This window comes from Pinus tabuliformis, chromosome 2_2 (assembly GCF_031772625.1).
Source record: "Pinus tabuliformis cultivar Carrire ecotype Pingquan chromosome 2_2, CPIR1, whole genome shotgun sequence".
Taxonomy (NCBI): domain Eukaryota; kingdom Viridiplantae; phylum Streptophyta; class Pinopsida; order Pinales; family Pinaceae; genus Pinus; species Pinus tabuliformis.
Window position 1 is genome coordinate 1137121452 of NC_142300.1, and position 13994 is coordinate 1137135445.

A 13994-nucleotide genomic window follows, 5' to 3' on the forward strand; every position below is an offset into this window, starting at 1 on the left:
GTCGCTCGAGCGCTTCTTCGAGCAAGATTTTGATGGGATCTCCTGCCCCCTCGTCTTTCTTCTCGTCCGCCATGGGAGGCCGTCGGGATTTGCGAGGCTGGTCTTGCAAAGGTTCAACCAGTTCAAGCCCTAACTCCTTATATCCCGACCTTGTTGGGGACATGCAAAGAAAAACAGAGAAAAAGCAGACCGCTCTAATACCACTGATCCAGATTTAAGCAGGAACGCAACAAATTACAGAGATAACCATATACACAAAGATGCAGCGGAAATAATACTTCATTTCATTAATGAAAAATACTGACATATGCTTACAAACAGAAATGGCAATAAACTAGCTAGGGCGATGGTAGCTTATCTCTGAGAAGAGATGTGATGGCTACATGCCTCTGAACTGTTCTGAACTGTATTACAATGAGGCTCGAAGGCCTATTTATTGTTGAGAAACAATGGAAAACCCTTCACATACCGAAACCTAACCCTAGAAGATGAAACGCCAAATTGTGGGCCCCGTTTGGGTAAATTGGTACATCAATTTCCCGGGGTCGTAACTTTGGCATACGATCTCCGTTTGACGCGTACGATAGCTCGTTAGAAAGATCTATCCGAGTACTACCACTTTGGGAGGTAACAAAGGGCTCGGTCACCCCAGAATTCCAAAAAAAACGTCGTTTAGGGCCTCAAAACAGCTCCGGAAGTTCAGGACCCGAAAAACTGCTAAAAATAGTAAACTGTGCTACAATTAAGGAAACTGAAAATGCTGAGAAAGACAATGGTGGGGGTCCAGGTGGACCTGGCAGGTGGCCACCAATATCCACCTGGATCACCGGTATGAATAAGGGCTTCGGGATTTCCTTCTTTCCTCTGGGTCGAATCGGTGTTCAAGGCAATAGGGAATAGTCTGGGCACCTTCCTGGAAGCAGATATGTCCTTTTTGCAAACCCAGAACAAAGCTATGGCTCGGATCCTAGTCAATCTAAACCCTCGTGGAGGTCTAGCAGAGAAAATTAATCTCCAGTACAAAGAATATGTTTTTGAACAGATCCTGGACTACGAACATTTTCCCTTTAGATGCCAAAGATGTCATGTCTATGGACATTTGGCTAAGGACTGCCCTTTGGGAAGGCGTCGGAGAAGATTTCAGAAGACGACATCACAGTTGGAGAATATAGCATATCAAACTTTCCAGAGGAAAGAGACTTCAGTTTATCAGACAGAAGGGGATATGGAGATGGATATCCCGTAGGAGGGGAAGCCACCGTATGTAGCTAATCAAGATAACCTGATCAGAAGGGAAGAAGCTGGTTTCGAGCCCGGGACTGAAGCAGCATTCATGGAGCCCATCGAGGAAGCGACAGCAACCCAAAATCCCATTAATAGCGAGGACTCAAAGGGTATGTGTTTAGACCCAAATAATACACCTTTTCCTAATTCAGAAAAAAAAAGAAGTTTGCTTGGCTCCTGAAATTCTTTCCAAAAAATTCATTCGTGACAACAATGATTCTAAGGCATTGAATGATGGAAAAAATGTGGAAATTTGTATTGAAAACATCTCGGCCGCCATCCCCTCCCTAGATCTGAATTGTGAAGATGCTCCTAGTGAGGAACCTAACCTCAAGCCCGCTCCTCCCATATGCCACTATAATCTCAGATCTCTGGATAATAGACCTAAACCCTTAGAAACCGTGGGTGGCATAGGTCTGTCCTCTCCTCTAAGCCTGAAAATGAAAAATAGGGGAAGAAAATCAAATCTTTCCAAGGCTCAGGTTAAAGCAAAGCATGATGTCGCGGATGGTAAACAATTGTCAATCCCTGGGGCACTTAGAGAAGTGCAGGCCCCCGAAAATGTTTCAAAATGATTGTCACATCCTGGAACTGTAGGGGTTTAGCCAGTAAACCCAAAAAACTGGCACTTCGGGAGATGATCATGAATTCAAAAACGGATATCCTGCTACTCCAGGAGACTTTGGGGAAAAGTGCAGAAGTAGAATCGGCGCTAAATGGCCTCCTCCCAGGCTGGCATTTTACGGCTATGGACTCTGTAGGACATTCTGGAGGACTGGTTGTAGGTTATAGGGAGGGGAAAATCAAGATAAGGAACCAATGGGGCATGAAACAGGCGATGGGCATTGAAATTCAGTCCCCTGAATTTGACTTCCCTTTAACAATTCTAAACATTTATGGGCCATGTCAGGGGAGGGTGCCTTTCTGGAATGATCTTATGTCCAATTCGATAGTGAAATGCAAAAACATGGTGTTGGGCGGAGACTTAAATTTCTCAATTGCAAGTGCGGAGGCCCGGGGCCCTCGGCTAGCGAGGATTCGCTTTTAGAATTCTTCCAAAATCTTTTTATCTCCAACAATCTGATAGATGTTAATCTGATTAAGCTAAAGCCGACTTGGAGGAATAGAAGAGTAGGAGAAGCAAGAGTGGCAAAAAGATTGGACCGCTTCCTCATAAATGAAGAGTTATCTTCCAGGATCCCCATGTTTAGGAAATGGGTTGAAGAGGGGGGACCCTCAGATCACTTTCCAATCTTTTTAGAACTCTCTAAGCCTCCCCCTAAGCCGGAAGCACCCTTCAAGTTCAATGCATCATGGCTGCAAGAAGACTCCTTCAATAAATTGTTTAAAGAAACATGGAGACATCCTGTCAGAAGTTCCACAGAGGATAAAGGGTTCCTGTTTATGGAAAACCTAAAAAGATTAAAGAAAGCTACCATAGAATGGGCAAAGGACAAAAAGACAAAACAGAATGAGGAAATAACTTGGATTAGTGAGGAATTACAGAGGCTGGAAAGTATAGAGGAGGATGGATATGCGTCCCAGGAATCAAAAGAGAAGATTCTCTCCCTTGAAAAACTCAAAAATCAAATACTTCTGGCAAAAGAGGAGGAATGGAGGCTAAAGAGCAGAGTGATTTGGCTCAAAGCAAGCGATGAAAATATGAGATTTTTCCACAACTATGCAAAAGGGAGGAAAATTGCAAATACAATATGAAACCTAAAGAATGAGAAGGCAGGGAGGCAAAGACTTTTGAATCTCTGTCAGCGCTCGGGCAAAGCCACTTTCAGAACTTATATGCAGACCAAGGTGAGATCACTATCGCAGAAGTTATCAAGACTGCGCAATGCTTCCCCCGGTATGTGGAGGAGGAAGAAGTGGAGGATTTGATGAGTGCAGTTACAAAGGAGGAAGTAGAAAGTGTCATCAACTCTATGGCAAGAGAAAAAAGCCCAGGGCCGGATGGGTGGACCATAGAACTCTTCCACCACTTTTTCGACCTGATAGGAGCAGAAATAACTTAAGTGGTAGAAGAATCCAGAAGGAAAGGAGAGGTTTATAGTCCGTTCAACGCAACTTTTATAGCCCTCATCCCTAAGAAGGAAGTACCTGAAACTTTTGAAGACTTCAGAACTATTTTGCTGTGCAATAGTATATACAAGATTATTGCAAAAGTGATTGCAATCAAAATAAATCCAATCTTGTCAAGATACATATCCAATGAGAAATTTTGGTTCTTGAATGGCCGACATGTTCATGAAGCTATTGGTGTGGCGCAGGAGACACTGCACAGTGTAAAGCAGAAAAATAAGAAGGGAGCACTAATAAAGATTGACTTATCAAAAGCCTATGACAGAATAAATTGGATATATCTCCGAATGCTTCTAACTCACTTAGGCTTCAAAACGGATTTCATTAGTTGGATTATGGGGTGTATCACAAATGTCAGCTATGCAGTTCTCATCAACGGTGCAACCACCTCCTTCTTCAAAGGACAGAGGGGATTGAGGCAAGGCTGCCCCTTGTCACCTTTGCTTTTTCTTTTAGTTGCAGAAGGTTTAAGCCAGCTGATTCAAAAGGCCAAAAGGGAAGGCAAGGTAAGAGGTCTAGAAGTAGCAGTCAACATGTTCATATCTCATCTTCTTTTTGTTGATGATATATTGATTTTTTCAAATGGAGATTCAAATGAAATAAAGGAATTAAAAAACATACTTGACCTTTTCTTGAAAGCAACTGGAATGCAAATAAACGCTAGAAAATATTAGGTAATTGTGGAAGGATTAAATAGACAAGAAAAAGCGCAGAGCCTTTCAATCTTTTCTTATGATATGAGCAACATGGAATCTCCCTTCAAGTACTTAGGATTCTGGCTGAAACCCAATGCCTATAAGAAAGAAGATTGGAACTGGTTGATCGCCAAAATTGAAGCCAGAATTACACATTGTTGCTACAAATGGCTGTCCAGAGCTGGGAGACTGACTTTAATCAAATCTGTGCTACTAGCCATGCCGGTTTACTGGGCAGCATTAACATGGGTTCCTAAAGGAATACTGGAGAAAATAAGGAGAATATGTAGCAGATTTCTTTGGGCTGGCTCAAAGGAGGATTATGTTCTTCCATGGGTTGCCTGGGAGAAAGTGGCAAGGCCAAAAGAATGGGGAGGATGGGGAATAAAAAACCTTCCTGACTTCAGTCTCTCTTTGGCAGCCAAATCAGGCTGGAGAATTATCAAGATGGAAAACTTATGGTCAAGAGTAGTTAAGAGGAAATATATAGACCCGGTTCCTTTAGAAGACTGGATCAGAAACCCAATCAAGAACAAGAAGAATGTTTCGGTGGTATGGAAAGCAACTGTGGAGTCATTCAAAGTGATCGAACAAGGATTGGCATGGAAGATTGGGAATGGAAGGAATATGAAGATAGGGAAGGATCCCTGGGTTGGCTGTAATGAAAATTATGCACTATCCCCTGGGTTAATCAACCACTTAGAAACCAAAGGCATCCTCTTCTTAAATCAGGTGGAAAAAGTTGGACACTCAACAATATGGGGACAAGCTTGGAGAAATGGAGAAGACTTAGACCTAGAGCATACATGGTGGAATGAATGGAATGTTTATATCCAAGAGCTTTCCAGATCAAATGTCAGGTTGAAAGATAGACAGGATCAGCTGGTCTGGGCCCATGCAGACACTGGAGAGTATTCCCCAAAAAATGGATATAAATTCATCATGTCAAGGAAAGGATGGGGAGATCCGGAATGGTGGTCAAAGAATTTATGGAAACTCAAATGTCCGGCAAAAGCTAGACTTTTCTTTTGGTGCATCTTAAAAAGGAAAATCCCAACATGGGACATCCTTCAATCTAGATATATGCATGGACCAGGGAGATGTACTTTATGCAAATCTGCAGCTGAAACCATCAATCATCTGTTCTTAACTTGCTCAGAAACCAAAAAGGTATGGGGGGAGGTAGGAAATTTGATGAACAAAAAGGTAGAATGGGAAGGTGAAAATCTGCCTGAGGTCTGGGCAAAATGGTGGCAGCAATATCCTGAAGGAAATATGCGAAACTTACCTCTTATCATCTGTTGGGGGGTATGGATTGCCAGAAATCGGAGTATTTTTCAGGATAAGGAACCTCAGGTTACAGCTACAGCAATTCAAAGCGTCTCTATCTACTCAAATATTCCAGAACCAGAGGAGAACAAAACCCCTAGACAAAATAAAGCCGAACAAATAAAAGAAGGCATTCCCTGGGCATATTTTGATGGAGCCTCGCAGAACAATAGGGCAGGAGCAGGAATAATCATTCATGTAAATTCAAATCAGTCATTCAAAGCTTCAATTGGACTAGGGACAGGATCAAATAACTATGCAGAGATGTCAGCTTTAAAACTCCTCCTCTGTTGGCTCATCCAAAGAAACATCTTCACAATTCAGATCTTCGGAGATTCTCTTAATGTTATCAACTGGGTTAATGGGCAAAGCACTTGCAAAAATCATATTCTGAAACCTCTACTGGAAGAAATTCAGGTACTAAAAATCTCCTTTAACAGTTTCTCTTTGTGTCATATTTACAGGGATCGTAACGATTCAGCCGACAAACTTTCTAAGGAAGGTTTGCAGCAGAATCTGGGCAGCTAGAAAATTATAGAAGAAAATCATGGACAGATCCTTATGTTGGATCAAGCACCTCATTCCTAGTTACATGGTCGCAGTCTCAGCTTTTTCCTTTCATCTCTGTTTCTATTTCTTTCATCCTAAACACTTATTTTTGAAACTTTGAAAGTGAAAACAGCAAATCTGTCAAAATTTTGAGTTTAAATATCCTTTATGTAAGGGTTTTTTTCCTATCCTAAGGAGACCCGTTTTTTTGGCTGGTTAACTGCCCCTTTTTTGGAAGGGATCTTATGGGTTATGGCTGGACAGCTTTATGCATTAGGCTACAACTGTTTTCAGCAGCTTTTTCTCATGGACAGATGGTCCTTCTTTCAGGAAGGACAGTTTTTGATTGCAGCAGCTGTTTTATAACAGCAAAAGAAATGCTTAAGCATATGCAATGTAACTTTTTATCACTTCAATAAAAAGTTCGCTTTTTCTTCAGGAAAAAAAAAAAAAAAGTTGTTAATTTTGAAGGGAAAAAAGTGTGATATGATATTATTGTTTAATTATTTATCATAAATGTTTTCTATAATTTAATATATATATATATATATATATATATATATATATATATATATATATATATATATCTATATATATATATATATATATATATATATATATATATATATAGATATATATAAAATTAACATAAAATAAAAAAAAATTAACATTTTTCATCATAGATATATATCATATTTAATACTTTCTCTTGTGAAAAAAATAACAATATTTAATATGGTGTATTTTTTTTTGTAAGCTGGGGTGGGACTTTCCGATTTACATGTCCATTATGTACCCTCTACGGGGAAGGGTAGCCCAAGATTTGAACCCAAGATCTCCGGTTCGGTGAGACTTCATTTCCATGGCCCTTGCCGCTTAAGCTACCGCAACTTTAAAATAGAAAATATAATTAAAGCATAATAGAACTTAAGTAAATTTGACCATTATTACAAAACAAAAGCAATAATAATAATAATAATAAAGAGAATAAAACAATAGAACATCTCTACACGTGATTGTACCTTGAATTATTATGCCCAGATACTTTCTACAACAACATAGTATGAGGGTGATTTAAGATTATGTGTATTTTAAAATTAAAATAGATAATTTTGTAATGAGAATATCAGTAAACATGTAAGAATACCATTTCAATTAAATATTTAATTATTTTCTATCATGAAAGTAAAATTTTAACCTATAAAAACATGTATTTATAATATTAGTTAATTAATTATTAATAATATTATTTTTTAAAAAATAAGATAATTTAATTGGTAATGATTATGGAAATAAAATTTTACTATATTATAAGTTTCGGGTTCAAATCTTGTGCTATCACCGGATCGGAGTGAAAAGTTGGACATGATGAAGATATAATCCACAAATTTCATTACTATTTCCTCAAAAACCAAATCAGTTATTTGCCCAACCACTTCCAAACCCGAATAATAATAAAAATTCACATGTTTACAATGTGTAAGGACAAAATTTCCAAACCTACCTGATAAATTCATTAGATCTAAACAATGTCCAACTTAGATCTGGTAGAGTATTAGAAAAGAAGTCACCGTCACTTGTTATTCAAGAATATGAAAATAAATAAATAAATAAATAAATAAAAATAAAAAAAATAAAAAAAACTCCCTCAGGAAGAGAAATCTTTTCATCAAGAGGAAAAATCTCAAAAACAAACAACCCCTGCACATTCTAACGACATTCCAATAAAATCAACTCCCATTATAGAACAACCTTTAGTTTTTGTTCAAACACCACATTTTCCTAAAAGATTGAAAATTGATAAAGGGGTAGAAAAATAGATTTTATTGCCTGATTATGATATGATAGATGAATTGAAGAATGTTTGCATAAAAAATCGTTTGTTACATGCTATCAAAGAAATACCAATATTTGCAAAGAAAATTAGGGAGTTAAGTATTAAAAGACCAGGAAGAAAGAGAAAAAAGTCAAAAGAATTCAGTTATTTGGAAAAATTGCAGATATCATGATGGGAAAAGCACTAATTCAAAAATATCTTGATCTAGTAAGTCCCATTGTGAAAACACATATCAATGGTGTCGAAATTCCAAATACATTGATTAACTTAGGAGAAGCATACACATCATGAGTAAACAAACTATGAATCAATTGAAACTTCCTAATCTTCAATATACACTTACATTATTGCAATTAGCACATAAATCTGTTATCAAACCTGACGGTGTATTAGAAGACATGTTTGTATCCTTAGATTCTTGGGAGTATCCTGTTGACTTTATGATTCTAACACCAAGAATAATTTAGGGGGACATTGATTGATTCTAGGAAGACCATGGTTAGCTACAGCTGATGCTTTTATAAGCTGTAGATCTGATGATATGTTTATTTTTTATGGAAGTTCAAAAAAAAAAATCACATTATATTCTCCTGCAAAAACAACAATAGAGGTAGAAAGTGAAGAATGGATAGATGATGATATTTATATACGCCCAATATTTGTTACTTCATAAATAGATGAAGAAGATCAAATTTTGAATTTAATGGAAAATAATGAGTCTTCCTCATATTTTGAATCTAATCAAAGTTTTCAAGAAAAATGTAACATTGAATACTTATCATCTCGTCAATTGCCTTTACATTCTATGGAAAAATTTGACAATTCTCTAATAGAAATCTTTCCAGAAAAAACTTTGAACATCAATAATAATCTGGAAGAATTTCAAAAGAAAGAACTAATAAAAATGTTACAAGAACATTCCTCTTCTTATGCATGGGAATATACTAACATGAAAAGCATTGATTCCAATACTTATAGACGTCATATATACATTGAAGAAAATTCCAAACCAATCTAACAACCTCAAAGAAGAATGAATGCAAAGTTAAGGGAAATCGTTAAAGAGGAACTACAAAAAAAAAATATGAATTTCATTTATCCAATATCAAATAACCAGTGTGTTTCACCATTGGTAATTTTTCCTAAAAGTAATGGAAAATGGAGAGTACGCATTGACTATAGGGAATTGAATAAAGTCCTTTAAAAGATCATTTTTCACTTCCTGTTATAGATCAAGTTTTAGATACATTGTCAAGAGAAAAATATTTCTCATTCTTGGATGGTTTTAGTGGATATAACCATATCTAATAGCTTTAGAAGATCAAGATAAAACCACTTTTACTTGTCCATGAGGAACCTACGCCTACAAAGTACTTCCTTTTGCGTTATGTAATGGACCTACAACATTGCAATCGACATTTTTAGGCATTTTCTCTGATTTAATTCATGATTGTGTGGAAGTCTATATGGATGATTTTACTATCTATGGAATTTCCTTTGAAGAAGCTCTTAAAAATTTGGAAAAAATTATAATTATATGTAACGAAGCAAATCTCTCATTAAGGCATAAAAAATGTTTTATGATGTTTACTAAGGGAATTATTATAGGAAATCATATTTAAGGAATGGAATTAGAGTAGATACATCTAAAGTAGAAGCTATTTCTAAATTATCAATTCTAACTTGTCAAAGAGATGTTATAAGTTTTCTTGGCTTTATTGGTTATTATAGAATATTCATAGAAAACTTTACAAAAATTGCCTCTCCACTTTTCAAATTGCTCACAAAAGATTGTGAATTCATCTCGAATTTTGATTGCCAAAAAGCTTTTGAAACATTGAAAGAAAAGATTTCTAAAGCACCAATTCTAAGAGGACCAAATTGAAAACTACATTTTCACATATCGACTGATGTTTTTGATACAACTTTAGGAGTTGAATTAGGACAAAAGGATTTAATTCCTTATGCCATTTACTACACCAATAAAAATTTGACTCATACAGTGTTAAATTACACTATACTAGAAAAGGAGTCTTTAGTTGTTGTTCAAGCCATCAATAAATTCAGACATTACATCACTAGTTATGACACCTTTGTACATATAGATCATTTTGCAATTAGATATTTAATAAATAAACAAACCACTAATGGAAGAATTACAAGATGGTTATTGTTGTTACAAAAACTCAATATTATTATTTTGGATAGACCTAAAAAAGAAATATAGTTGTTGATTTTCTATCTAGGATTCAAAATGATAATAACGATGTTCTTGTAGAACATAACTTTCCCGATGAATATATTTTTATAGTATCTATTAAATCTCATTGGTTTGCAAATATTTCTAATTATTTGGCTACATGGAATTTACAAGCATACTTATCTCCTAAAGAGAAAATAAAGGTTATTCAAAATAGTGCATCATATTCATGGATAAATGAAGAGTTAAACAAAACAAGCCTTGATATAATCATTTGGAGATGTGTCAAAGAATATGAAGTACCAAAGATATTAAAGGTTTGCCATGATGAACCATGTGGAGGAAATTTTGTTCATAAAAGAACTACTTACAAAGTCCTTATCTTAGGATATTATTGGCCTTCCCTTTTTAAGGATGCCAAGGAAAATTTTAAGAGATGTGGTAGTTGTTAAAGAATAAGGAAGCTTGTTCCTTCAGATGAAATGCCTCTACAACCTCAGGTACTCATTGAAACTTTCGAGAAATGGGCTATGGATTTTGTTGGTCCAAATAATCCACCATCAAGACAAAAAAGGTACATTCTTGTTTGCACTAATTATGTTACAAAATGGGTAGAAGCTAAATAACTTCCTTTTACTACTGAAAATGTTGTAGTTTCATTTCTTTTCAATGATATTTTTACCCGTTTTGGTGTCCCAAGGGAAATTTCCACATATCAAGGTACTCAATTTAAATCCAAGTTGGTACAAAAGATAATGGAGGAATACAAAATCAAACATCGAAATTCCACTCCATATAATCCACAAGCAAATGAACAGGTGGAATCCACCAATAAAGTAAATGAAACAACTATTACCAACATTGTGCATCTACATAGAAGAGATTGGGAAGAAAAAACTTCCAAAAGCTTTATGGGCATACCGTACCACATGGAGAAATACCCCACAGGACATACGCCCTAGGAACTTGTTTATGGGAAGCAAGTCCTATTTCTTATTGAGTTCCAGGTAAAGACCTTCAAGACAATAGTCAAATTGGGTCTTGATCTATCTGAAGCACAAAAACAAAGAATGGAGAAATTGAATGAACTTGATGAGATGAGACATGATGTTATTCAAAGAACCAACATAGTTCAACAACAAAGATCCAAGTGGCATGACAAGTTCATAAAAGAAAGGAAATTTCAGCCAGGAGATTGGGCATTACTTTTTTACTCAAAGTTTAAAGATTTTCAAGGAAAATTTCAAACTCATTGGCTTGGGCCTTATGAGATTGAAACTATCTTTGATAATGGTGCAGTCAGGATTAGAACTATTGATGAAGAAAAAGTGACCTTCCTTGTAAATGGTCATCGATTGAGAATTTATCACAAACCATTGACAAGGGAGGAGTTTGTTAAACATATTCAAGACAATATTGATTTGAAGGTGGTTAGGAAGGATTCTCCTTCCTCTCCAACTTGACTCGCAAAAGGCTTTTGTTTTCTCAAAAAAAAATTGAAAATACATAAATCAATAATAATAATAATAAACAACATGAAAAACCAAGTACTCTTGCCACCCTAGATTTTCTTTTTAAACCTTGTTCTAATCCCATTTTCTTCGTAACCCTCTTTTTCTTTTCAAAATAAGCAACTACAAAATTGTTGAGAATCTGCAACTTTAACAAACTTCTGCAGTTGATATTAACAGAGAACAACTAGGACAATTGAAGATCTTGGCATAAGAAGAAGATGACCAAGCTTGCAGTTGAAGGCATTAAAGGACAACCTACAAAGATAAGTCAAAACATCAGAATCACGAATATAAAGGTATGTAAATATTAGATAATAAATAATAAAGGTAAGAAACATTATATTATGAAATAAAATAGACATTTCTACCACCACTTAAATAAATCATTACTATACCAACTTCGGACTTAACCATAAATACTCTGTCTTGTCAACAAATTTAGTCATAAGCCCATTCACGGCTCATCATTACATAGACACTCTACTCCATAAACCATGTTCCATTAATAATTCCACACTCATTCATACTCTCTTTTCCCGAAACCCTTTTCACTCCATTCCATTGACAATTTCGCTCACATCCATACTCTGATTTCCAAAGCCATTTTCTCTCCATAACTAATGGGCCTCTAAATTAAAAATAAATTAAGGTCCATGCTTCTAAATTAAACATAAATTAGGGCCCATCTGACTATCCTTCATCACATTTAACCTCTCTTTTTGCATTAGATAATGTATTTTTAACTTTAATACATTCATTAGGAAGGTTTATGAATAATTTCTTATTTGTGCCTAATATTATTTATTTTTGTTGGATATTGTGAGAATATTGAGCAAATTATGAATATTTGGAGGAGGAGATAATTTAGGGACTTGCTTCCTACTACAGAACGATCAATATTAAATAATAAATCAACAAGATATTATGGAATTATGGCATAGATTGTGGAGCTCTAATGATTGAGAAAATCTAGGAATGTGTTCCATGCCATTTAATGTAGATTCCTAGTATTGGCAACCAAATCTACTAATCAAGGGATTTTGGTGGGGAAAGCTTCCTCCTTTCATGGGGAATGATTCCTAATCATTTTGTATAAGTACCATGTCAATTTTTTTGCAACTCCATTGTAATTTCTTGTAGGGATGTAATTGTATTGATATAAATAATGAATATTGGTGCCATGTTCAGCTTCTAAGTCTTGGTATCTTCCATAGGACTCTGATTTTCCTTGGGCTTGGCCATCCCAGGAACCTCAGAGCCCTTTCGTATCATTTTTTTCTTCTTTTCACTTCTTATTCACATGCATCTCTTGCTCTTATTTCTTTCTATTTCTTCATTTAGTATTAATGATTTTTTGTTGTAGGATTGAGTTAAATGGTTGATGTAAGTTATTTTGCAGGATATCAAGCATCGTTAAGATAGTCTTCGACAAAATCACATAACCAATCTTTTGTCGATGCGTTTCGAACCAACCAGTGTGGTTCAACTTGTCCTGATGATGAACCACACTGGTTGGTTCGAAACGCGTCGACAAAAGATTGGTTATGTGATTTTGCCGAAGACTATCTTAACAATGTTATGGATCACAGAAGTCTAAATTCCTTAATAATATCAAGCATCATTTTATCCTTGTAAAATCTTTGGAAGGTCATAGTAATCATTGAGCTACTTGGATTAGTTTTCTTATTCCCAAATCTAGATTTCTGGAACTCCTTTGTGGAAAAGAGCAGTAAATTTCTACTATTTTTTAGAGCATGATAACAAGATTCAATCGAGTTGTTCCACTTGCATTAGAACAAAAAAAAACTCTAGTAAATAACAAAAATTACCCCCATTGAATTTTCACTTGATTAGGGCAAGAATTTGATAGATTTACTAGCTCACTAGTTCTCGAATTTCTAGATTTTCGACTAGTAATTTTCTGCTATTTTTTAGCATGAGTTAACAAAGGTCTTTTTGAGTGAATCCACTTGTTATAGACATTTTTGTGCCTCGCAGCATGGAGCATGAAATGTCAATAATTACAGGGATTCTCAGTCCCTAAACATGTTGTTCTTACCCCTAGAGGAACAAGGTCAGCAAACCACAGCACTTCCTATCAGTTCTCCACCTGAAAACACTCAAAAACAGGCTATTTTTGGATCATGTCAGCTGCTCCACTGAGCATCTGCGCTGAATGTCAACTGCTCCTCCTTGTACCTGCGCTGAAAGTCAAAACCAATGAAGACTACCTGTGCTGGGCGAGATTGGCCAAGTGGCACAGTCATTCTGCAAGGTGTCAACTGCCCAGGAAGCTTCCAAACTGACACTTGGTTCAAGAAATTCGCCCTATGATGAGTAAGAGGTACTTGATCTCCATGTGGAAGCAAGGATCTCCAAGTGGACTCAAGAACTGAAGTTTAACTGAAGAGGGAGAGGACACAAGGCAGCTTTAGGTCAGTCTCAAGCTGACTCATCCTTTCTCCAAATCTCCTATATATATAGCTCTTCTATGA